At 45.0% G+C, this 26,849-nt stretch overlaps 1 protein-coding gene across 10 annotated transcripts in view; it reads left to right on the forward strand.

Moving 5' to 3' along the window:
- Positions 1–26,849, forward strand: part of MIDEAS (mitotic deacetylase associated SANT domain protein) — a 117,495-nt gene that overhangs the window by 12,761 nt on the left and 77,885 nt on the right. For 3 of the 10 annotated variants that reach the window (XM_053286094.1, XM_053286098.1, XM_053286101.1), the window contains exons 1-2: positions 24,591–25,378; positions 25,642–25,861. The exons of 4 other annotated variants lie outside the window; for them this stretch is intronic. The gene's annotated coding sequence lies outside the window, so the exon portion shown is untranslated. Of the gene's footprint in view, positions 1–24,588; positions 25,379–25,641; positions 25,862–26,849 lie in introns of those variants that run through there. 3 more of the 10 variants (XM_053286092.1, XM_053286093.1, XM_053286105.1) reach the window with 2 other exon arrangements.

Here is a 26,849-nt window from a genome sequence, read left to right on the forward strand (position 1 = left end):
CAGGAAGATATCTTGGGTGATCTGAACATACAGGAATGATATTAATGTAGGACAAAATGTAGAACAGAAATCGAATAGACATTGTTGCCAGTGTGTGTTTTGTGTTCACATTATAGTCCAATTTCAGTGCAAACTGATTTTTAAGCCTCACTTGAAAAACAACTTTTGCCTGTGTGAACTTGTATTCGAAAGACAACAGCTTTATTGTGAATTTGGTGTCTAGGTACAGTCTGGGAACTGAGCAAAAGTTGCAGCTATCCAGGTTTGCATTGTGTACAAATCTTGAATATCTCGCAAGATCTGTGCATAGCTGGTGCTTAACTTTTTATGATTGCATAGGAAGACATGGAGTATGCAGGGGGATGTGCACCCTCCTGGCTACTGGGCTGGGGGTTGGCAACATACAGTTTTGCGCTGCAAATCCAAATACAGGTTTTGCTCCATGTGGAGTTGTCAGGTTCCTTCTTGACCTCACCTGTATGATCCTCCTTGGAATAGTCCCAAATAGCATTGAAGTTTACAAAAAAATATATATGGAGGATGTGTATTTAGGGTTGTGCGTTTCAAGTTGTACTTGCAATTACGAAAAAGGAATGGAGAAGGGGAAAGGATGCTGCAAGAAACTGTGATATATGCCAATAAAAGCCTTAGGCTTCAAACAATGAACAGAAACAACCTGTTAAAAAAAGAAATTAAAAATTGCAGGAGGGTTTAAAAGTGTACTTTTAATTCTGCAGGTGATTTTGTGGATTAAAAACCAAAGCTGTGCAATCCTACCTACCTTTTATTGGGAGCAAGACCCATTGAACTCAATAGGGCTTACTTCTAAATAAGCATGCATAGGCTTGTGCTGTAAAGTATGTTTTTTTTCCTGATGGAATCTGCATAACTTTCAGGAGTAGTATAGAAGCTCAGGACAGGGCTTGATTTGGTCTAGGCTGGAAAGTGGTAGTCATGCGGAGGGGCAGGATTGTAATGCAATAACGTGTGTTATCCCATGATCTTAGTTTCTGCATGCCTATTCGCATAGTTAAGATATGCACAACTCAACTGTCCTGATGGGCCGGAACCAAGCCTGACTTGGTGTGCAAGGGCCGAGGTCAATTTCCAGTAAATTAATTATTACATTAAAATATTGAAAAAATTAATGCAAGTGAAGAGGCAGAGGGCTGGACAGGGAGAAGCGAGAGAGGAAAGAGGGATGGTGTTAGCGGGCTCCGGCCCTGGGGCAGAACTAGCCAGGCAGGTGAGGAACATTCTGGTTCCTCATGCCTCTGGGGGCCCCCTCGAGGTATTGGGGCCCTGAGACAACTGTCTCCTCTTGCCTAATGGTAGTTACGCCCCTGGTCCTGGTACCACTGTGGCAGGCGGGGTTGTCATGATCCCAAGCGTCACTCATGTTGTTATCACATACACCCTACAGACCTATGTTGTGTATCTCTTTGGCTGCATTGCAAACTGCATCACAGACATGTAAGGTTTGTAGCAGCTCCACTTTTTTGGTGTAACACATTGACAAAGTGGGAGCTGGGAAGCTGCTGGTTTTAATTAGCCACATACTTAATACTTAGTATTACACAAGTCACTGTTCTCTTGGCTCCAGTGGCTAGCCTTTTCCCCTCTTCTCCCCCCCTCCCAACTTCAGTATGGAGACAACAGGTCTACCTTACAGGGCTGTTGTAAAAACTGCTAAGATTGTTTTTGAACATGTGCTGTATGACGGCGGTGTGGGTGTGCATGTACATACTGTGTGTAAAGCACATGCTATGGACACATGCAGCAGTCCTGTGGTGTGAAAGATATCTCATGGGCAGATACAGACACATGCACCAATCCTGCGGGTGGTGAGTGATGACTGCTTTCAACTGCTCCATGTGGCAGCTGCTTCTGCATATGGCAAGCCATTCGTCTGGAGAGCAGCTCCCCATGCAGAAAAGCCTGCTTGCACCATTCCACTGTCTCACATTTAGGTGGGCTTGGAGTAGTGTGGCAGTTCTTTTTGATGTCTCGATGGACCTTAATACAGTTACCCAATCATAGTCACACCAGCTGGTGCAGAAGGGTTGCCAGCTGCCAGTAGAAAACCCAGCAGCCCAGCTTTCCTCTGCACTTTTTAACAGGAAGCAGCAGATAAAGCTTTTAATTGTATGGAGCTAACATTATCACTTGCTAACTGCTGAACATCACACTGCTTTTAGGGACAGCTACAGAGGTTGGCTCAAAAACTGGAGACCTTATGTATCGGCTGTTAAACAGCAACTATCACATGTACCATATGCTTAGATGGTATCCATTAGTCCAGGTTCTTAACAAGGATAGCAAAAGGCTGCAGATTGAGCAAGATGGAAGAAGTTTGTTCTACCGTGGAAATTCCATCATGGAACTCAAGGAAGTATAATATGGGGTTCTAAAGTGGTCACCCATCTATACACTTACCAGACCAAGACCTTTTTATCTGTATAATGTGCTCTCTGACCATGTATCTTTATTAGAGGCAAGTCTGGTTCAAGTTATATTGCTGACCTTGGTCTATATCTTGTATGCTGTTGAGGAAAGGAACTGCATCCCCTCTTTGAGGGTTTTTCTGTGCTCCATAGGTGGTCTAGGTAGAACAGGCTGCAGCTGGGAAGATTACGGGGATGAGGAGACACACCTTACTTACACTGTTATCCCAAGGTGTGGGGTAGGGTTGCCATTTTTTGGCTTTCAAAATCTGGGTGCCTAATTTGCATATTATGTAATAATAATTATTATTATTATGTAAATTGGCTTGGAAATAATTTTTGAGCAGAATAGTGACTGCACGCCTTGCTCCATAACTCCACTTCTACAAGGGCTAGAGCTTAGCTTAAAAACACTTTTTTAAAATGAAAGCTGAAATCCGAATCTGGGTGGGCAAATCTGGGTGGGCTAAGCAATCTGGATGAGATTGTGCAAAATTAATTTGGACTCAGAGCTCAAACCATAGAGCTGTTAGCTATTTAAATGACACTCATGCTGCTGAACATATTCTTTCCATAGGCCATATGAGCATATTCAGAAACAACTAAAACTGTTAGCCCAGTAAACAGTGGGCTAAAGATGCTTACCATTTGCCTGAACATATGCAGAGTTTGTTTGCATCACCACTGAATAATTGCTCCCAGCCCCCACATGTCTGGGGTTATGGTATGGGGCAGGCCTTGAGGTCAGAGGGTGTAGTTGTTTCCAGGTAGGCTTAAGCCCTGACCTGCTTCCTTGGGAATGGGAGTAGTTTACTGCCCTAGAGACACACTTCCCTGTTCCTGACTCCTGCAAATTCTGCCAGGCTTTCTAAACTAGACTGGGAGTATGGTGTTTGCTGAGTAATGCACTCTAGCTGTAGGAGTGCCCCCTCCCCACCCAACAGGTGGACACAATCACAGTTTTTGCATTGCAGAGACATTGACGCCTTACATGCTGCCTATAGACTTTCAATATTTCCTTTGGATCCATATACATCAAGACTAGAAAATGTTTTTAAAGAAAAGATGTAGTGATCTGGCACAGCTCATTGACTGGATCTATATATGTTTATCTTAAACCTCAATTTTAAAAAATTAATTTATATATCCCATTAATTCAGGAGGTTTTGCTTAAATATTAGAGTTTAGAATCAAGTGTACTTTGCTGATCTTCATATCTGTCCATGAAGCTTTTGTTAGAAAATCTCATATGCCTTTATAAGGATAAGTTAAAGTACAGGCAGGTCCATTTACTAGGAGGCATAAACAAGAGGAACTAAAGATCAAATTCCAATTGATTTAAGTTCTATAAATAGTTTTCTCGATATTACGTTCTTGCACAAGTATAGTGGTTTGAAGATTGGGTTGCCCCATCAGAGCTTCTTGCCTTCAGATCCTTCCACTTAAAAGGCAGGTACATGTGGTTAAATAGGATAATAACCTGTGTTCAGATACATTCTAGGATATATTTTAGAGCTTGTTTCAAAGGTTGTTGTTCTTTAACAGGAAATTTCAACCACACCCGTTTACTTACAGGCTTGGGTCATTCACAGGTCACTCTTCTCTGTAGCAGTGGCCAGTTGGCTATCCCTTCTAAGGTAGAAGAGGAAGGGTAAAGGCCAGCCTCTTCCCTTTCCTGCCTTGTTGCCACCAACATACTCATAGTTAGTTGAAGCTGAACATTCCAGACAAATACAGTGCCTGTCCTTGAAGGGACAAATTCTCGATTGCAAGAAACAACATAGGTGGAGAAATCTGCTAAGCTCTGGTGTTCGTGCACAGACAAGTACAGATGATGGCACCACCCTGGAGCTGTTGTCTTAAAAAAAGAAAAAAACCACTCTGCACACAATGTGTATGGCTGGTAGGATGTTGCAGGCACTTTACTGCAGGAGGAAGCTGGAGCCACAGAGGTTAGATCGAATGGAAAGCGTATTTCGGACAAAAATGATCCTGTTTCGATACTCCTGAATTATGACCCCAAATCCACTACTACAGGTGGGGCTTTCAGTCTGCCTTGTGATTGGATTAGCCTGGTTTCTGTCTGTTTTCCACTTCCTCCTAATTCCAGCAATACGGATGTGACATCACTAGAAAGGCATGGATTAGGTCAGTATAGGCCAACTGGTGAGCCTATGAAGGATAATTTGGCCCGTGGGTTTATAGTTACAACACATAACAAAGCTGCTAACATATGCATTATCATGTGTTCGAGAATTTTTAAAAAACTGAATCGATTATCTTACTGGGGTTGTTGACTTGCTTTTTAAGCACATTTCTACCTTAGGCTTACCTCTACTGCCTATAAAGCAATCAGAGACTGAAAGGAGTTGCAAGCAATTCAACTGTCCCCGGAAAAATTGGAATAACTAATTGTGTCCACAGGTAGTTAGACTGTCAACATGCTCATGAATCACCATTACTTTTAGAATAATGTTGTGGGGCCTAGAACTGAATAAGTTATTTCTTACACAATCAGACTAATGGTTTTTGGTCTTTCTAGTAGATGCATTTTGGAGAGCAAGTGTCAAACTTCTTCTCAGTCAGTCTCCAGCTTCTATTACGTAGCAGAACCTTTTTGTCCTCTTGTTCCAAGTGAGTTTGCAAATTGCTTTACACATTGCTTTGGCCAAAGAGATCACTAAGCAGTTGCAATGAGGGCACTGACCCAAATACCTGTCAACATCAGCACGTTCTGACCTATTTACACTTGCTGATAAATAAAGAGCCAGTGTGCTTGAGTATCTTTTAAAATGCCTGTTGTCAAAGTAAGCTAATATTAGGGCCTATGCTGAACATGCGTCTTAAATGCACCTTTTGAAGTGGTTGAACTCTGGTCAATCTGCCTGTGTATTTGAAATTGCAGCTCGGATTAATACTAATAACCTTCCTGCCTGTGAACTTAGGAAAATAATATGAATTGATATTTTATAAAGTCTCCATCACAGCTTTTAGAAAGCATGTTATATCCTGGCTTTTTACCCAGGCTTTTATACTATTGTCTCTGCTGCTGCTCTTTGTATTCTTTATTGTTTTTATGCTTGTGTTTTCAATTTTTAATCGGTTTTGTTTTTATATTTTTAGTTTATATTTTAATTGTGTCATTTTTATAATCTTGTAAACCGCCTTGGGATTGTTTTAATGAAAGGCAGTATATAAATTTAACAATAAATAAATAAAATAAATATGAAAATACTGCTTCTGGCGGGCTAAGATGTTTTATTTATTTATTTAATTATTATTAAAACTTTTATACCCTTAAAAAGCTGGAATTGTAGCAATTGTGTATCTTTAGTGTGGTTTGGGCTGATTTGGAAAAGGTATCTGGAAGAAATAAACACTGGGTGATGTCACATTTTCACAGCCTAACCTACTGCATGGGGTTTATGTGAGGATAAAATGGAAATACTTTCTGGACTATTTGAAGAAATGACAAGATGTAAAGACAGTAATACCAGACTTCAAATGTTGGCAGTTTCCCAGCCTTTCAGTACCTAGCGAGGGACCAGAACTTCCCAGAAAAGAGGACAAGATCTATTCTATGTTTCCTTGCTAACCAGGCAAAGAGGCACTTTTCAAAGTGGTGGTTCTCTTTATAATTAGCGGAGATTGAGCAACTGTCCATATTCAGGCTGGTACAACTCTCTGGTAGTTGTTTGCTGGTATCTCCCTTGTCTTTCTCTTTAGATCAAGAGTGCACAACTAACATGTCCCAGTCGACCAGAACCAGACTTGGCGGGGGCTTAGGTCAATTTTCAGCACACTATTACATTAGGGATGTGCAAAAAATTTGACTGATTGATTCAAATCTATTCGACTTGAAACTGCTTGCACAGAAAGGGATTCATTTGAATTGATGTGAATCCAACTTGAATTCAATTTGAATTTATGTTATTTATTTATCCAATTTCACCCCAATTGTTGAATATGTGACAACTTGAGCGAAGATCTGACTTATAAATAAACAATTTCCAAATACTTTAAACAGCCAACAAAACTAGTCATGAAGATAGAAAGCCAGCAGGGGAGAGGCAGCTTCCCAGTGTATTGCACAGAGTGCTGCCCGTCTCAGCGGGCAGAAGTTGTGGGTGTGTGCTCAGTGCAAGGAGGTTCTGGTTCTCAGGAAATTAGTTGGTTCCCTCGAGGTCAAGGTGGCTGACCTGGAGAAGCTCAGAGAGTCAGATAGCTACATGCATGAGACCTTCACATGTACACTGATGGTGTCTGATCTGTCGGTGTCTGATCAGTAGAGGGATCTTGATGTCAGGCGCGTAGGGAGGCCTCCCACAAATGGGGCCGTGCACGCCATTTTTGAGCAAATTCTCAGCTAATGCCACTTTCACAATGTGGCTGGGAGCGGCTCTCCCTGCTTTAAAAGACTCAGTGTGAGGCAGTTGTTTGCCCAATCCCCCAGTTTGGAGAGATTGTTTTGGAGCTTCTTGCAATCTGTTTTGAATTTCACTACCCTAAATAGTTTGGGCTCATCTGCAAATTTGGCCACCTTGCTGCTTACCCCAACTTCTAGATCATTTGAGAGGAGAGCTGGTTTATAGTAGCAAGCATGCACTGTCCCATTTGCTAAGCAGGGTCTACCCTGGTTTGCTTTTGAGTGGGAGACATGTGAGCACTGTACGACATTCCCTTAGGGGATGGGGCCGCTCTGGGAAGAACATCTTGCAGAAGGTTCCAAGTTTCCTCCCTGGAATCTCCAAGATAGGGCTGGAAGAGACTCCTGCCTGCAACCTTTGAGAAGCCTCTTCCAGTCTGTGAAGACAATACTGGGCTAGATGGACCAATGGTCTGACTTGGTATAAGGCAGTTTCTTATGTGTTTAATGTTCCTGTGAATAAATTAAGAAACACTGGCCCCAGTACAGAACCCTGGGAGACCTCACTTCTTACTTCCCTCCACTTAGATACCTGTCAATTTATACCTAACCTCCGTTTCCTGCCCTTCAATGAGTTAACAATCCACACATGAACCTGTCCCCTTATCCCATGACTGCTAAGTTTTTCTCAAGCATCTTTGATGAGGAACTTTGTTGAAAGCTTGTTGAAATCGGAAATATACTATGTCAATGGGATCACCTTTATCACCTCTTGACACTCTCAAACAACTCTAAAAGATTGGTGAGGCAAGATTTACCTTTGCAGAAGCCGTGCTGGTTCTCTTTCAGCAGGCCTGTGCTTCATTATGCTTAACAATTTTATCTTTGAGAATGCTTTCCATCAGTTTGCTTTCCTTGTTGGAGCTCTTCTCCAGTTATGGACATTTAATTGTATAAGTGCTTTGGAAAACTATTGTGGGAATCTACCAACCCGCATGATTGCTTGCTTGCATTTGCTTGTGGATAGCTTTCCTGATGGAGTCTGGCAAGTTACTTGTTCAGAAGCTGTATTTATTTGCCCTGTGTGAGTGGCTAAATGGCTGCTTGTAATAATGGGAAAATATATATTGCAGAGAGATAAGTCCTGTTCAGATGTTGGATAAAATAGGGATGAAGTGCTTGTACATTGCGTCTCCAAGAGTGCTTGGAAGCCCTAACGCCATGCTGATGCACTCTGAAATTCTGCCCCCCTTCATGCTTACAGAGTTTGGATGAAGAGACAAATTCTGTAGGAAGGAGATACTCCTTGTGATATGCAACACCGGTGCTACATACTTGTATAACATTGGAACAATGCTCTAGTATGCAATTTAATTTCTGATAAGTGTTTTGAACCCTTAGGTTGAAACTGAATGCTTGTTATGCAAAAGGGATAATGCCTAACATTATCTTGAATGTTCACTGGATCCTTTATTTACAGTGCATTAATTCATCTGATTACTTTGGAAATTTTTGGTGCTCTTCTAAGCTAGGGGCACTACACAGCAGGCTTCTGTGTGAGCATCTCCTGCTGGACTGTGGTGGGAGTAGTTAAGTTTTATTTTGAAATGAGTGGACCCCAGGTGAGAAGGAGTGGGGGTTTCACACCATAGAGAGGCCTTCACTGTGTGGGTAAGGAAGCTTCAAGGCTGCCCGGCTGGCACCTTAATCCAAGGGTCCAAAGTGTCTGGATTCTGGGTAGGCACCAGAGCTAGGGTTGCTTACCATATGTGCCATAACCAGGTTTGAGGAGCAAGAATGAGCACTCGGCTGACAGCTTCTAGGGCAGTATTGGACAGAGTATCTGCCAGGAGTCTCATGTCTGGAATTGCACTGGATTTTAGGTGCTTGGGTCCACTACAGAAATGTTGCAAGAAGGAAAACAAGAGAGAACAAAAGGCACAGGGTTTCCTAAGAGGGGAACTTCCTAGGCTTCCCAAAATGCTAATAACTTGTAATTGAGAGTCTGGTGCTGTGTGGGTGGATTTCCCTACCCTAGCAAAAGCACATCAGGAGCAGGGCTGCAGGTATGTCAGTTCAGTCAGAGGCTAGGAGTTACACTGATTGCATTTGGGTGTGGTCTGTTGGCATTTCTCCATTGACTGTCTCTCTTGCCTGAAACTGAGGCCGACTGGAGCAAAAGCTCCAGTACACACAGCAGTTTACTCAGCTGAAACAGAGGCTAAATTCCAAGGTGGGGATCTGGGAGCAGCCAAGGCTTTGATTCTTGAATAATTCCACTTGTGCAGTGGATGGGCATGCGTGTAGTGGTACTTTGGTTTGAACCAGTATGAAAATCTGTAGTCTAAATATTACAGGAACATGTGTTCCTTTTAACTTTTTGTCAAGCAGTATGGATTTCAAAGTCCACTTGTCAGTAGTTATTGCAATTGCTTGTACGTGACATAATCTCATTGGAGTATTCAGTTACCATGCCATTTAAAAACAACCAGAAAGTTGAATTTTCTTTCTCTTTCTTTAAGCCATTCTCCCACTGTATTTTTATTTATTTATTCTGTTTTCTTGAGCTTTCAAGATGGTTTGCATCAAATACTTCAGATAGAATTTGAATCATCCAGCCAAATAGAAACCATTAAAAACAACCCATAGAACACATCAGCACAATGAATCCTACTAGCCAACATAAAAATGTGTGGCCAGCCACACAAAGATCCTGAGAAGAACGGTCTACCTTTTGGACAAGGGATTCCAGAGTGAGGGTGCCACCACAAGAGAAAGTCCTGCTCCCTGGAACAGCCCTGTGTTTCTGCATGCCAAGGCACTGGGAGCAGCTCCTCTCCCAGTGACCTAAGCATGCAGGGAACCTTCATATGAAAACAGACATTTCCCTTTGATACCATGAACCCAAACCATTTAAGGTTTGGAAAGTTGACTAGCATTTCTAATTGTGTCTGAAAATCACCTGGGAGCCAGTGAAGCTCTGGCAGCAGTAATGTAAAGGTTTCCTGCAAGGAGCACAGCTAACTGCTGAACATAGGAAACTGCCTTTTACTGAGTCAGCCCAAAGGTCCATCTAGCCCAGTATTGCCTACCCTCAGTGGCAGCTGCTCTCCGGTCTTGGACAGAGGTTTTTCCTATTGTTTGCTGCCTGGTTATTTTAATTTGAGATGCCAGTGACTTAACTTGAAACCTTCTGCATGCAAAGCATGTGCTCTGTCACTGAGCTGTGGCCCTTCTCCTTAGCTGTCCGTTGAGCTGTTGTAGTTAGAACTAGCTGGTTTCAGAATTACTTTCAAAAACAAGTCCACAATCAGCAGAGCATGTGACAGTAGCTAAGTAGATGGTGGTTGTATCTTAAAACCCTGAACCAGTGCTGTCTGCGCATTTCTCCGGCATATGACTTGCATCCACTGTAGTCCTCACACAAGGGATTTTCTCTGCCCTCTGAAAAGCCACTCCTGAGGGTTGGGGCCACCTTCTGCAACAGAGTTCTATTAAGGGCCTCTGAGTGTTCCTTCTCCCACTGCAGCCCCTTGTGCCACAGCCCATGTGACTCCCAAATGTTCCTGATCCATAGGAGCAGTGTTTCATGGATTTGGGGCCTGCAGTGGAGAAAAGTGGGCAGGAAGAATCCTATGAGTGCATCATTGTGAGAATGTGACTGGGGATGCAACTGAAGCTCAAGCATTTGCTATGGATGAAGGCCTCTAAGATTTTGTGTTTTTGTTTTTTGTTTTGTTAGTTGTCTTTTCCTAAGTTGGGGTTCTCAAATTTGGGTCCCCAGAAGTTGTTGGACTACAGTTCCCATCATCCCCAGCCAAAGACCATAGTGGCTGGGATGACAGGAGTTGTAGTCCAACAACATCCAGGGACCCAAATTTGAGAATCCCTTGTACTGAACAACACTGAGTAAAAGGAACTTCCATGGTCGTCATCTTCATTCCTGATATATATCTTAATACAGACTGGGAGATTTCACAGTTGTCTGTATTACCCTTTTATTCTGCTCCTTCTTTGGGAAGCTCTGCAATTTTAGATATTGCAAACAAGCACGATAGCTACCCAGTCTTTCTCAGTTGTCTTAATGGTATTAAGTTGGATTAATGGTAATGATAATCCCGCCCCCACCTCTATGTTCAATGCAACTTTGTACATAACTACATTCTGTAAAGCTTTCCTGTGCAAGAGCCTATTGGGGCTTTTCAGACAAAGGCTTTCAATGAAGGGGTTAACTGCATGATAGTGTATGTCAGAACCCCATTTTTAACATGAAAAATGGCTTCAAGGAAGGTTAGTTTGGAGTGCAAGTTATCTGTGTGAGAATGGGTGTTTAATCCACTCCCTGTCTGCCATTTTTCTGTTCTAGATTATTTATTGTTAAATTTATATACCGCCTTTCATTAAAGCAGTCCCAAGGCGGTTTACAGCAAAAAATTTAAACACAAGATGGTAAAAAAGACACAATTAAAATATTAAGTGAAAAAAATATTAAACAAATCTGATTAAAATTTTTTTTAAAAAGCAATGCAGACTATAAAGAGCAGCAGCAGAGAATCAAATAAATGCCTGGGCAAAAAGCCAAGATCTTACACTTTTTCTAAAAGTTGTGATGGAGACCAAGGAGCGAATAGCCACCGGGAGAGCATTCCAGAGTCTGGGGGCAGCAACAGAGAAGGCCCTGTCCCGCGTGCACAACAACCGAGCCTCCTTCATTGTCGGCACCCGGAGTAGAGCCCTCTCAGATGACCTTGTCAAGCGGGCAGCAACCCTTGGGAGCAGGCGGTCCCTCAGGTATCCCGGGCACAAACCGTTAAGGGCTTTAAAGGTCAAAACCAGCACCTTGAATTGGACCCAGAAACAAACTGGTAGCCAGTGCAGCTCTTTCAAAATGGGTGTGATGTACTCCCACCAGGCAGCTCCAGATAAAACCCTAGCTGCTGCATTTTGCACTAGCTGCAGTTTCCAGATATTCTTCAAGGGCAGCCCCATGTAGAGCATGTTACAGTAATCCAGCCTTGACGTGACTGAGGCATGGGTAACTGTGGCCAGATCTGCCTTCTCGAGAAAGGGACGCAGCTGGCGCACTAGCCGAAGCCGTGCAAAGGTACATCTGGCTACCGCCTCCACCTGAGCTTCCAAAAGCAGAGCCAAGTCCAGTAATACCCCCAAGCTGCGTACTTGCTCCTTCAAGGGGAGTGCAACTCCATCCAGAACCAGTAAAATCTCCTCATCCCGATTGGCTCTCCTACTGTCCAACATTACCTCTGTCTTGTCAGGATTCAATTTCAGTTTGTTAGCCCACATCCGGTCTATAGTTGTCCAGGTTGGAGGAATCAACCGAATTATCTACCCCCCATGATTTTTTTTACCCCTTTTGGATTGATGCCACCTTTACCCTTGCTAATGTGTGACTAGAACCCCATGTGAAAAAATGATGCATGTGAATGTGTGACTAGGAGCAGAGAAATGGCAGCAGGGAAATAGTTCAGCTTGTGCTTCCCCTTAACCACTTCTCCATTCTAAATTCCCGTCCTTTGAGGTACCTTTTTTAAAAAAAATGGTTTTAATGCCCCCTTTACAAGTATCTGCATGCAACATGTACTTAGACCCTAGTAACCATGTCAGAAAACTGTGCTGGCAGCAGTTGACTATAAAAGTTGAAGCTTCACTTCAAGCAATGCATATGGGTCTTGCAGATAGATACTGTATCCTATAATTCAGGCACAGATCTGCTTGGCTTTAACCCTGTCTCAAGATCACCTGCTTTCTGTCCCTTCTCTAGATCCCTATTTTCAGTTCGTTAATAGTAATATTAACCAAGTAACATCACACAGTATTTTAAAAAGGAAGGAGAAAGAATGTTTGAATCTGAATTACGAAGTTCTTCTCTAGATATAATGTGGACAGTACAAGTGACACAGTTTCTTTAGATAGTGCTTTGCCTTTGAGAATTATGTTGATAACTGAGTACTGTTGAGAATTGTTTCATTATACTTTAAACCGCTTTGGGGTTATTTTAATGAAAAGCAATATAGAAATCTAACAATCAATCAATCAATCCATATATTAGAGTCACTTTCCAGTCATGTGCTGTTGCTTGCAGAAGGGATGTGAAAGTCTAGTGACATGTTTAGTCAACATGTCTATTTTGAGGAGCGAATGAATTGGCAGGACATACTGACCTATTCCAAAGGCAAAAATGTAATGTCTTTTTAATACAGATCTTTCAGTGAAGAATCCAGAGGGGGATTTTTCGGTGACCGTAGCATCGTGATCTGGCATTCCTAAGACCCAATGGCAGTGAGGTGGAGTAGTGAATGAATTTGAACTAATTAGCCAGTCCTGGACTGCAGGATTCTGCAGTAATGGACTGCAGAATCCAAGGACTGCAGAATTCTGCTTTTAATATGGTCCTGGAGACTGACATAACTTCATAAGGAGGACCCTTCAAAGGTCAACTTGCATGGCCATGGAAAAGCCATAATTAGGAACCCTAATTTTTCATGTCTTATAATGTTACGAGTTGAAGGCTCCTTGGAGGCATTCTAGCCCAGTCCTCCGCTCAGAGCAGGAAACTGCTACGGTATTGCTGACGGGACTGTCCAGCTGCTGTTTGAAAACCCCCAAAGAAGGAGATCCCACCACTGCATAAGGCAGCCTGTTCTATTGTCAAACAGCTCTTCTTGTTATTCCTAATGTCTAGCCTAAATTTGCTTCCTTGCAATTTCAGCCCATTGGTTCTAGTCCTGCCATCAGGAGCAACAGAGAACATGTCTCCTCCTGTGTTACAGCCCTTCAGATATTTGAAGACCACTATCATATCTTCCCTCAGCCTTCTCTGCTCAAGACTAAGCATACCTAGCTCCTCCAACAGTTCCTCACAGGTCTCTGTTTCCAGACTCCTTATCATCTTGGTTGCCCTCTTCTGAACCTGTTCCAGTTCATCAACATCCTTCCAAAAATGCAGGACCCAGAATTCGATACAGTGTTCCAAGTGAGATCTGACCAGCACAGAATAGAGTAGAACATTTCCTGCTCATGGTCTAGATGTGATGAAATGACACTTGTGAAATAATTTCTGTGTGGTGAGATCACAAGTAGGGATGTGCATGAACCTGTTCAGAGGCCCTTTTATAGGCCTCCGAACAGCTTTGAATACTGGGCAGTTTGAAGGCCAGGGGGGACAGCTTTAAGGGTGGGGGAGGGTAGTGGTGTGCCCGAACCGGTCCGGCGGCCATTCCAAAGAATGGCCGAACTGCCGGACCGGTCCGGCCCTGCCTGGTTCGGGTCCGTGTGGGGGGTATGCCCTTAAGGGCGGGAGGGCTTGCTTAGCCCTCCCGCCTCCTTGCCCCCACCAGCGCCCGTATTTCCTAGTATAGGGGCGCTGGAAACCAGCCGCCCCCCCCCCCGCCGCTGCCGCGGCGAAAGAACTCCCCATGCCAGCCCTCCCTCCCTCCCAGCTAGCTGGCCGCCCGCCTGCCCTCCCGCCCGCTCGCTCACCGTTCACCGGATAGAAAACGAGAGGAGCTCCGGCACAGAGCTCCTCTCGTTTAGAAGGCCTCCCGCAGAATGGTGTTTTGCGCGCGCGCGCGCGCATGCGCGCGCCACAAAGCACGCCGTTCGACGGAGGCCCGGTCTACCCGCCGGGAAAGGGCCGGGTAGACCGGGCCTCCGATCGCTGGGTAGACCGGGCCTCCGATCGCTGGAGGCCCGGTCTACCCAGCGATCGGAGGCCCGGTCTACCCGGCCCTTTCCCGGCGGGTAGACCGGGCCTCCGGCGAATGGCGTGCTTTGCGGCGCGCGCATGCGCGCGCGCGCGCGCAAAACACCATTCTGCGGGAGCCCTTCTAAACGAGAGGAGCTCTGTGCCGGAGCTCCTCTCGTTTTCTATCCGGTGAACGGTGAGCGAGCGGGTGGGAGGGCGGGCGGGCGGCCAGCTAGCTGGGAGGGAGGGAGGGCTGGCATGGGGAGTTCTTTCGCCGCCGCGGCGGCGGGGGGGGGGCGGCTGGTTTCCAGCGCCCCTATACTAGGAAATACGGGCGCTGGCGGGGGCAAGGAGGCGGGAGGGCTAAGCAAGCCCTCCCCGCCCTAAAAACAAGGCCCCCCTTCGGTGCCGGTCCGGACTTCTCCGGACCGTGCACATCACTAGGGGAGGGTGCACTTAACCCTGCCGCGCATTTCTCAAAAACTGGTCCAGTGGGGCAGCAGCGTACCTTCCTGCCCCGCCATCCGCTCCTCAGACTGGAACTGTCCAAAAGTAGCGTGTGCGCATAGGCACATTGGGTGTGTGCACTCATATCACACTCACTTGTGCGCACGTTGGGTGTGCGCAACATTCACATGTGTACACACTACTTCTGGTCAGAGGAGTGAACAGGGCAGCAGGGAGGTACGTTGCCGCCCCACTGGTCTGGATCTTAAGTGAGTGCCAGTGGGAGAAATGTGGCAGGGGGCACGTAAATGCACCTTCCCTGACCCTTAAAGTTGTCTCCCCCACCTTTGAACTGGCCCCCGCTGGTTCCGTGCACATCTCTAATCACAAGCTGCCATATTCTGAATATCATGTTAGACATGATAACCTGTAATGTTACTTACATTGGGCTGTTTTCATAAAACTACTTGATTGCATGAAAGTACAAACTCAGAAATTGTTGTGCGAGTTGCATCTAATTTTTTATGCTTAGTTAGGGTTGCCGTATTCTGGCTTTCCAAATCGGGGTGCCTAATTTGCATATTATGCAAAGTGTTCTGAATATAATTTTGCATATGCAAATTAGCAGCTGCACTTTCCAGCTGATTTGTATTTGCTCTGGATATCTACCAACAATAGTTGGGGAAGAGATCTTTGCCTGACCATTTTAATTGACATATTGACAGCAGTAATAGAACAGCAACAAAAAAGCACATCTTTTTAATTCAGGTTGCAATTCTGTACACACTTACTTGAGAGAAGATCTGCTTGAAACCAACAGTGCTTACTTCTAAGTAGGCATGCATTGAATGTAAAGCCAAGGAAGTCCTTAAACAATACAATACTACCTACCTGGTAGGAGGCAGGTAGTGATTCACATCAAAAGCAAGCTATCCTCTCAGTTTCCCAAAAGAGATCCCCTGCTCATAACAAACAAGGCAACATTCCTCAGAGGATTACTGTACTTGTGAAAGTGAAGCCCTCCCAGCTAGCATCCTGTGCTCTTCCTCTCTTAATCCAAGTCCAGTGGTTGAACAGAATAGTGACTATACATTTTGATCCATAACTCCACTTCTACAAGCTTAGCCTTTAAAATAAATAAATAAATAAATAAAAGCTGGAATCTGGGTGGACTAAGCAATCCAGGTGAGATGCTTGAAATCTGGGTGAAACATGGAATTCTGGGGGGCATGGCAATTCTATGCTTAGTGAATATAAAGATAATGAAATGAGCAGCAGCCTCATAAGCACTGTTGATAACAGCACAATCCTATACATGCTTGCGTGGGAGTAAATCCCACTTAACCAAGTATATATCGCTTTTTTCCACAGTTGTTTGAGTGAATACTGAGTTGTACTCCAAATCATGCCTCAGGAAGTAGATTTTAAAGCTGTAGTCCATATCCGGTAGTTAGGTAGGCCGTGCCCAAAACCCCAGTTCTGTCCCTGTCTCGCCTCAGGCAACATTGTTTCCGAGAGAGCTCTGATCTCAGCATACCAGGCTTGTTTTTTTTCTTACTCCTCTCTTCCATTGTCCCCAACCCTCCCTCCTATTCCATTGAGCAAGGGAGTCTATTTAGTACTTTTACTCAAACTCTAAACATTTTTAAAGTTACTCTGATTCGGTCCACTGGCTCTCCTTATTTTCAGTTCAGTTCAGCAATAATTTCAGGCCCTCCTGGCGACAACAGGGCCAACAGAGGTGATTCAGAGGAAACCGCAGGACCCAAGCCCCTAGACAACCTTTCAGATTGGGATTCCAGCAAGGAAGAAAACAATGACTCCTTACCTGTTGGAGGCCGGCTCCATCTCTTCTCAACATAATGGAGCCATTCTACATCAGACGCTTGGGTGCTAGATACTGTCTCCCAAGGCCTCTGTTAGGAATTCACCTCACATCCTCGCGATTCCTACACATGCACCCTCACATCCAGGAATCTGACGAAACCACGGCGGATGTCTCAGGCAATACAACATCTGACTCTGATCTACACCATCGAACCGGTCCCTCCAATGGAGCATGCTCAGGGAATTTATTCCATACTATTCCTGGTATTGAAGAAGGACAGCTCATGGAGGGCAGTTCTAGATCTCAAGCGTCTAAATGGTTACATATGGAAAAGAATCTTTGGGATGGAATCCCTCTGCACCATCAAGGAAGCGATACGCAACAGGGAATTCCTTGCATCCAAATACCTTTCGGAGGCATATCTGCACATCCCCATTCACCTGTCCCACTGCACATCCCACCCGAAAGTATGTGGATACTTTCATTTCCACATCCATGACCGGCACTTTCAGTACAAGGCAATGCCATTCAGCCTGTCTTCCGCTCCAAGGGTCTTCACCAAAATCATGGTAGCCTTAATAGCCCGTGTGGAAGTGCTACACTTATGCCCATATCCAGATTATCTGCTCATCCGCTCTTCGTCCCTCCTCCAAGATCACCAGGATATAGAACAAAACCTGAATCTTCTGGGATCACACACCTTCGTAGTCAACAGGCAAAAAAGCCAGCTTGTGCCCTCTCAATCCCTACAACACCTGGGAACCCTCTTCAACACCGTTCAGGGCATGATCTCCTTAACAACAGACCGCAGGAACAAGATAGCAACATTAATCCTCCCCCTCCTGACCAGGCCAAGGGCGGACATCATCTTTCTGGCACAGCTACTAGGCTCCATGATATCCTGCATGGAGTGTATCCCCTGGGCACGTTGGCACTCCAACCCCCTCCATGGCTGCTTTTCCCCTTCCAGGAACTCATCAAGATCAGAACTCACAGGACAATCGTACTCACCGTGTAGGTCCTTCACTTTCTACGGTGTCACCGGCTATCCTACGGGGTCTACCCCTCACCCCACCACACAGGATCATCATCACCACAGACGCAAGCCTGACGGGATGGGGAGCACATTGTCTCCAACAACCGGCCCAGAGAACTTGGTCATGCAGAGAGACCTCATTGAGCATCAACCTGCTCAAACTAAGATCCATTCATCTCGCCCTCAGACACTTCCTTCACTTGATACGGGATTAACATGTGCTAGTCTGCACGGACAATGTAGCTGCAAAAGCACATGTCGTGAATCAAGGTGGCACCAGATCCTGCCCTATGATGGAAGAATCCACACTCCTGTTCACTTGGGCAGAGAAACATCTAGCCTCAATCACAGCCAAGTATCTCAGCATGACAACCAACCTGACGGCAGACTGGCTCAGTCGTCCGACCATAGACCCGGCAGAATGGTCCCTGCACACAGAAATCTTCCAGCAGATCACAGCAGTGTTCGGGCTTCCAGTCGTGGACCTCTTCGCCTCCCAATCCAATCACCAACTCACCAGATTCTACACCGGGTTCTACTCACTGCTAGCTGATTCTATTAATGCACTCATGGCAGCCTGGCCCCCTGGCCTCCTATACGCCTTTCCACTGACAGCCATCATAGCCAAAGTTCTGCAGATTTATTATTTTATTTTATTTTATTTATTCAATTTCTATACCGCCCTTCCAAAAATGGCTCAGGATGTTTTACACAGAGAAATAATAAATAAATAAGATGGATCCCTGTCCCCAAAGGGCTCACAATCTAAAAAGAAACATAAGATAGACACTAGCAACAGTCACTGGAGGTACTGTACTGGGGGTGGATAGGGCCAGTTACTCTCCCCCTTCTAAGTAAAGAGAATCACCACATTAAAAGGTGCCTCTTTGCCAAGTTAGCAGGGGTTAACTTGATGATTAGAGAAAAAGCAAACATAATCCTCATCGCCCCACGCTGGCCCAGAAGACTGTGGTTCACAGACCTAGTTTCCCTATTCTCCAGGGAACCATGGCCCCTTCCACATCGCCAGGATCTGCTGTTCCAGGGCCCTGTACTGCATCCGGACCCAGACTGGCTCCAACTATGCGCCTGGAGGTTGAACGTGCCTCCCTGAAACAGGCTGGATACACAGTTGCGGTACAGGATACGATACTGGCGTCAAGGAGACCTTCCACTAACAGAATCTATCAAGCCACCTGGTTGGCCTCTTCCAGATGGGCGCACAGGAAGCACTTCTGTCCCATCACTGCGGGGATCCACGAAGTCCTGTCATTCTTCCAGGAAGGCATAGAGATGGGACTCCATCCCAACACTTGCACTTGCATCGGTCCTGGAACTGACGTCCCATGGTTCTTCCATGCTACACTCTTACCTCAGACGCTTCCTAAAGGGGGCCAGTAACCTCGCCCCTCCACCGATACACAGGTTCCTGTCCTGGGATCTCAACGAGGTTACTGGCCCCCTTTAGGAAGCGTCTGAGGTAAGAGTGTAGCATGGAAGAACCATGGGACGTCAGTTCCAGGACCGATGCAAGTGCTGAAACTTGTCTGCAAAGTGTGTTGGGATGGAGTCCCATCTCTGTGCCTTCCTGGAAGAATGACAGGACTTCGTGGATCCCCGCAGTGATCCTGGGTTATTTAGACACTGGCTCACTGGATCACCCAGTTTGGATATCACAGCTGAAACTTTCTTCTGTGCACACGTGATGCTAGGGAATGTCAGACAAAACCAGGATTGTTTCCTGTCTTTGCCTGAACTGGATCACAATTTCACTCTGTGATATCCTACAAATGCAGAGCTGCCTCGGCATGGCATCTTCCATGTACCCCAAGCTGCTATCAAAGTGAGCAGAAGAGACCTAAACAGGAAAGTGCTGGCTCTACTCCTCAAGGTGTGCATAGATAGTGAAATATCTCTGCTCAAGGGGAAGAGGATGAGAACTCCAACTCTGGCTGGAGCTCTAGTGTATTTTCTGAAGCTGGCTTTGTGCAAAACCTATATATGAAGTTGCACAGAGATCTTAAGAACAACTGCTCATATGAAGATACATGTAGTTGAACCTTCATGGCTCTCTTTTTCCAGGAAAAAAAATGATTTGGGAGATGGTAATTTTGAGTGGAGAAACAGTGTGCATGTGTGTGCTTAACCCTTTCCCTTCTTACCTCATCCCCATTTCAAATTATCCCATGCAAAGTGGTCTTCTCCTTGGGATACTGTCTTCACAGTGTGGTGAGTTAGGAAGTGTTGGGGTTGGGTTACATATATTTGCATACGTAACATACCCTCAGAGTATGTTTTATCTCTGGCCAGATGTAAGAAGAGTAGATGTGATAGCTAAGCGTGTGTGATTAGTCCTTCAGTTTCAATTTAACACCTGTAGCACTGCCAACCATCCCTTTTTTTTCCTGGCAGAGCTCCTTAACAGTTTATGCCAGGTAGAAATTGAACAGATGAGGCTTTCCTCATCAGTGCATCTGCATGCCAGACAAGGATAGCTGTCAAATGTAATGCTTGTCATGCAGCAGCTGTAAAAGTGACAGGATTGTCTACAAGAAAAAAGGTCCAATGTTGTGCACTGTCCAGAGCCTCTGGATGGGAGGTATAAAAATTGAATAAATAAATACTCTACTAGCTGATGCACTGAGGTCCGCATGCAAGCCACACCCTCAGCTTAAAAACACAAGGAACCAGATATGCACACCATCAGTCTGCAACACACACACTCACAGAATCCTTGGACATGTTCACCACCCATGACCTCAGCTCCCTCCACACTTTTATAAATCAAGGGTTAACTTATTTAAGTAAAACAGATGTATCCCATGTTCTGATCCATATAAATCCACAAAGTGGTTTTCAATAATTCAAAACCAAATTATAATAACAACAAAATGAACAAGATGCCATCTACCAACAAACAAAAATAAATAGAGCCAGCATAACATCAGCAACAATACTTAACAACTTTTTAAAAACCTGTTTACATTAAAGGGTCTCTGAAAAAGACTGTTGGAATGCAGTGTCTAAAAGTGAATAGAGCCTTGATATGAATGATATCCCACAATCTTGGTGACAACATTGAAAAGGCCCTGTATTCTATCTATCAGGGAATGGGAGAACATGAAGTAGGGTCTCCCAGGATTACCCTGCCTGGTGTGTGGGTGGATGGTTATAGTAAATGTATGCCGTAAACATACTGGGGTGATTAAAGAATATTACAGTAGAGCCAATGATAAAATACAGAAATACATATGGTATGTTAGTTGTAGCTGCTAGTAGTAAGAGGAAAATGCTTGGTCTTCCTTTGGACAGTAAGGTGTATTACTCACTTTTGGGGGGAAGGCTGCTTGCTCCTACTAAGAAATAGCCATAGTTCTACAAATGGCTTTCTTCAGAGTGTACCTCTCTTGTTCCTTCTAAAGAGTGTATTTTCACACTTCCACAATGAAAAATGTAGAATTGGTTCCTAATTAGACACTTTTCATAACACGGTTTGGAATCCTGCTTTGTATGGAGAATGTATCTGTCTCTCTCACCGACTTGTAAATGCTCTGTTAATTCAAGGAGCCTCCATTTATCTTCTTTGTTACTCTTTTGCATGATTGAAAGTGGGGGGGGGGTTACTCACAGAATTGTTCCCACAGGCTCTCTTCCAAGTTATTTTGTCAAGTATTATAGAACTGAGAGGGAAATATTTTCTGTCAGTAAGTAATTATCAATGTTGCTTTTTGTGTGTGCTAAAACATGCTGTTTTTAACATTCAAGATCCCTTTAAATTAATGTAGAACCATGCTGTGGGGTCTTGTAGTTCCCTTTGACACTGAACCCTTGGGCCCTTATTTACTAGGGCTGCAAACTCTTGGCTTTCTTTTTCAGGATCCTGGGGTTTTTAGTTGGTTTGGAATGCGTGTCACTAGGTTGTTTCATTTTACTTACTGGAAGATTGTAATCCTTGGCTCTTGTCCATCAAAGACTTGCATTCAAGTGCTTAACCCTATATTTGGAAAGTTGTCAAGTTTACTTCTTTGGTGTGGATCCTTTGCATGAGGGCAACAGCAGGAGAGAGGGCATGCCTTCATCTCTTGTCTGTGGGCTTCCTAGAGGTATCTGGTAGTCCACTGTGGAATACAGGATGCTGGACTGGATAGGCCTTGGGCCTGATGCAACAAGGCTGTTCTTGTTTTATGTTCTTAACTAATGGAAAACTTTGTTTAAATATCTGGGGCTATTCCCTGTGCCTATCTCATTCATACAAACACACACTGGATAGCATGTTCATGTATTTAATTGCTATGATTTATGTAAGCCACTTTATAAGTGAATTAAAGATGGGATATAGCACTGTACCATATGTATTAGAAGCCATAAGGCATGGTGCATGCTTTGCATGTTAATGCTTTGTGTTGTGTCGGTTTCTGGTATAAAGTATCTGGGTTACTGGGCTGGGAAATTCCTCTGCTTGGAGAACAACTGCCACAGTTAGACTGAGTTAGACTAGGAGTAGTAAGCGAGGATGGGCGTGGGTGTGTATGTGTGTGGTTTGCTTTTAAAAAAATCAATGTCTTTATTAGAATCAGGGCTAGCTCCAGGCTTGAGGAGGGCCTTTGATGAATCTCACCTTAATATGGCAGTGGACAAGAGTTTCTTTCATTTTTGACAAGGCAGCAGCAATTGTGTTGTAGTTGCTACATGCCATGTTCTTTCCCGCAACAGTTCTCCACACAGCATTGCAACATAGCATTGGCATCATGCGGGGGGGGGGGGGGGACAGGGCAGGCAGTCACTGCTGGATCGAGTGCTGCTGCTGCTGTTGGCAGTGGCCCACTGAGAACGGAAGGAACTTGCATCTGCTGCCACAATAAAGGTGAGAGGGCTACCTAGCTAGCGGGTGGTTGAACACAATTTTTTCCAATAAATGCTTTTTGTTGACTGGCCCTGACTAGAAAAGAATTCCTCCAGAGATGTGCTAAATTTACCAAAAAAGGGGGCTGACATCCAGACTAATGTGCTGGCACTATGGAGGCAGGGCAGTTTTGCCAATCTTCCTTTCCGTCTGAAGTCCACTGTGCTGCCTGAAAACATGTCCCTGACATACGATCCTTGGGGACATATTTTCAGGAGGCACAGTGGGCTTCAGTGGGAAGGAGAAATGAGCAAAAATCGCCCCTCCCCTACAGCATGCGTCAGTTCAGCATTAGTCTGTCAATCAGAGTGTATACCTTTGTTCTGTAGAGAGCATAATAATTTCTGTTCAGCAATCCTTCGTATGCATTCTTGCTTAAGTACATAAGAACTGATTTGTTGGATCCAACCAAAGTTCACTTATTCCAGCATTCTTTGCAAGAATCCCAGCAATCAGCAAATATGAGGTAGTCCCGCCCAGCAGCAACTGACCTGTGATCCTCGAATGGTGTTTGGTGTACCTGTTTTGCCCATTTACTATAGAACAGATGATTGCTGAGATCCAAATATGCATTTTTACCATGGTAACTTTTCATCCAAAGCTACTCTAAACTATCCTAATTTGCATAGTTTATTGTAGCTGCAAAAACTGACATTTCCATACTTGCTTTAAAGTAGATTTCCAAACTTCCTGACTACAAGTATCTGTCTAACAAGTGTTGGGCTTCCAAGTTTGGCACTTCTCAGCACTAGGAATGTGTTGAATGCAGTTGCAAGATAGCACATGAGAGAATTCCTGCCCAGCTGTTACGAGGCCCATCTTGCTCCCCCGCCCCCACCTCCAGGAACCAGAACACCAGCGAATGGATTTCTTTCTTCCTGTTTCTGCCATATCACCATTTCTTCCTCTTGCATTCAGTTGCAATGCATACACCTTTCACGCTTGTAGTAAAGGGCTGTTGCAGGGATCTCGAGCGTGCTGTGCAAGCTGCAGATGCAATCCGAAGAGTGTGTGTGTGTGGGGGGGGAGGTACAGATTACTTAGTGGGTGGTAGTTAGAAGACAGTCTTACAGTACAGAACTCGAACCACATTCTAATGTAGTTCTCAAAAGCCTTCTTTCATATACATAAAGAAGCTGGAGCTGTTGCACAAGAACAAGCGATGAGTCATGGCAAAGCCGCTAGGAGGCCTGACACTCAAATCTAACGCTGTATTATACTCTCTGCCGCTGGCCCACCCTGCTTCCTACTGTATACGTGTGCGCGAGAGAAGGGGGGCGGGGGGGGGAGAGATTTGCTTTCCTCCGCCGGCCCGTGTGCGTCTTCCAAGTCTGCGTGCAAAAAGACAGTACTATAAATACTGGGACATTTCTGGGACAAACTGGTTTAACTGGGCTTGCGTTCACATCGGTGCGTGCATCATTTTGTGCATGACTGAGGCTGCAATCCTGTGCACACTTACTTGAGAGTAAGTTCCACTGAGCGAAGCGGCGCGAGTTTGGCAAGAATGGACTGCACGGTTGCTGCATGCAATCGAGGAATCTGCGCTAACTGCGGGCCTGCACGGGCTATGTGCTTAGTAACCAGAGAGCCCGTGCAGGCCCGCAGTTACGGCCCGCTGAAGGTTTTTGTTCCTCCCTCGCCCTTCCATTTCCTACCTCCAGTGAGGAGTTCTCGGCGTTTTAATTCGGTTCTTGCTTAATGTTTCTGGCGCATACGCATGATTTACTGGCTAAGCCTATAAAAGCGGAGGCCAAAAAGTAAGAGTCTCTCTTTAGGTGGGGAATGAAAGTCAGCGCTATTCCTGGCAAAACAGTGTTTGCGGTAACGTGATTAGGCTCTTCCCCTGACCTTGTAGCTCCATCGAGAGATGCTAACGCGTGCCAGAGCAACTGGATGCTCCTGCCAACTAAACATTTGGCTGGACTGACAGACGGGCTGGTTGTGGGGAGAGAGAGGCACACATAGTGTTGAGTTACACAGGGTAGTTTTAAAAAAAAAGAAGTTCTTCGCCTAATATGGCAACAGGAAATGGGCGTGACTTAGGCCTGCTGTAGGGTGGGGGAGCCTGAGCAGGACGCAGTTGTGCTGATGAAGTGGTAGAGCTGGTTTTACTTCTGTTGCAGAGCGTATGTGTTTTGCAGGAGCTGGCTGCTCCTAATTTCCTTGCCTGGCAGTTGTGCAATCTCTTAGTTCTCAGAAGGGGAAAGGGAGAAGAAGAAGAAAAAAAAAAGCCTGCCGCCGCCGCAGTAGCAGCAGTTGCCGCCTTCGTAGCTAGGGTTCTCTCGCTGGCTCTCCCTCCGCCCCCCTTCTGTTCCCCAAGCTGTGATCTCAAATCTGTGACTCAGAGACTTGCAATCCTGACACTGCAGCGGGCGGTTGGTGGAGAGGGAGATCAGACCCGGGCTCTTTATGCCAGCCAGGTATACTGCAGGACTTGGGGCTCAGAAAGGAAGCTGAGCTGCTGGTTGACAACTGCACGGGATACTGGCGATTGCAAGAAAACTTCCGTCTGTCTTTCCGGGTGGCCTTTGGAGATCGGTTCAGACCTTCTTTTTCTCTCGGATTGCGGCTCGTTGTAGAGGAACCTAAAGCAAAGAGCAGCGATGGGAATTACCCTACTTTCATTTCGCGCGTGAGAACAAGGAGGTAAGTTTGAAATGGAGAGCGCCTGCGAAGTCCGGAGGCTCCCCTCCCCCCCCCGTGTTTCTGTGCAACATTATGCTGCAACGGTGGAAGTAACCGCAACATGTGGAAAGTGTGCTTGCAGCCGTGAAATATTTGCAAGGAGAAGAAGGGTTTAGGAGCGGGGTCCGGGGGAACCGAGGGCCTGAGGGAACTTTGTTGTTTGCTTTCCTGTTTCTTTAAACCGTCTGCATAATACGTGCGTTGCCTTGCTCTTGTTTGTGCAGCTACGCAGTTCGGCATTGCTAATGGGCTGCCGCGGTTGGAAGGTTTCCTCCCCTCAGAACCGGGAAATGAGAGAGATGGAGCATTCTAGCGCCAGTTCACTTGTGGGAAGCTACGGATAGGAGAAAAGTGGAAAGAGTTCGAATTGCCTTGACGGCTTGTCATCAGATGAAATTCTATTCTAAAACGCGTCGCTATTGCAACCACTCTCCCCCCTCCCCGGTAAAACTTTAATCCCGTGGTTTTTCAGTCTGATTAATAGTAAATACCAGGATGAGAATGTTAAGCTTGCTTTGTGTCTGAAAGCAGGTAGAAGCTGTGCAGGATTTGCTCCCTTCAACTCATTCCTACTAGTCCCCTCCCTTGTTTCTAGATGATCTTACTTCGTGGTGGGGGTTGATTCCGTGCCCCCTGCCACGCCTGCCATCATTTTATAACTTCCTAGTATAGATTTTCTACTATAAAAATTGCATGTTTGTTTTTCTCTCTTCCTCCGTTCCCCTCATTTGTGTAGATATGGGCTGCAAGTTCGTTTTACTAGATTTGAGTTTGGGGTTGACCAGAAAAGTTATTTATTTTTGGTTTTTCTTGAGCATCAAAGTTGAGTGCATTATGTATGTACTTGCTGCCCTTGTGTTTTTAGATCTTTAATGCCTTGTGTAGGAAATGGAACTGGAGAACAATAATATTTCTTTAAAAATCTTTAAATGTGCTGTTTATGCGTTAATTGATCACTGCACCCCATAGAGATGAAGAAGCAGCAAACCTATAGAATGCCTTCCTGTCGATAGCTTTCTTCAAGATTATTTGTGTTCAGAAACCTTACAGGAATTAGAAATGGGATATGAAAAGAACCAAGCTATCATCTAAAACTCAGGTGACTTCTGGATCACAGAATCTTGATCTCATATTGCTCCTGCTACTGGTGGATTGCGGAGGTTTCGGTAATGTTGAAAGCTCTGTGTAATCACAGTCATAGTGACTGGCCAGGGCATATGGCTATAGTTGTCACTGATGACATCATCAGACCTGCTCTAGTTGCTGTGCGAATCAATGAGAGTTTTGCTATTAACTAAAGGAACATAATTGGTCCTTTTGTATTTGACAGCATTGCATCCTGAAAGTGTACACATGTTTGGCTCTGAGATAGGCAACATTAATATGTTTCTTTACCTGAGAGTTTGGACTAATTCCAGTGTTGTTTTGCAGA

Source organism: Hemicordylus capensis, chromosome 1 (genome assembly GCF_027244095.1).
Source record: "Hemicordylus capensis ecotype Gifberg chromosome 1, rHemCap1.1.pri, whole genome shotgun sequence".
Taxonomy (NCBI): domain Eukaryota; kingdom Metazoa; phylum Chordata; class Lepidosauria; order Squamata; family Cordylidae; genus Hemicordylus; species Hemicordylus capensis.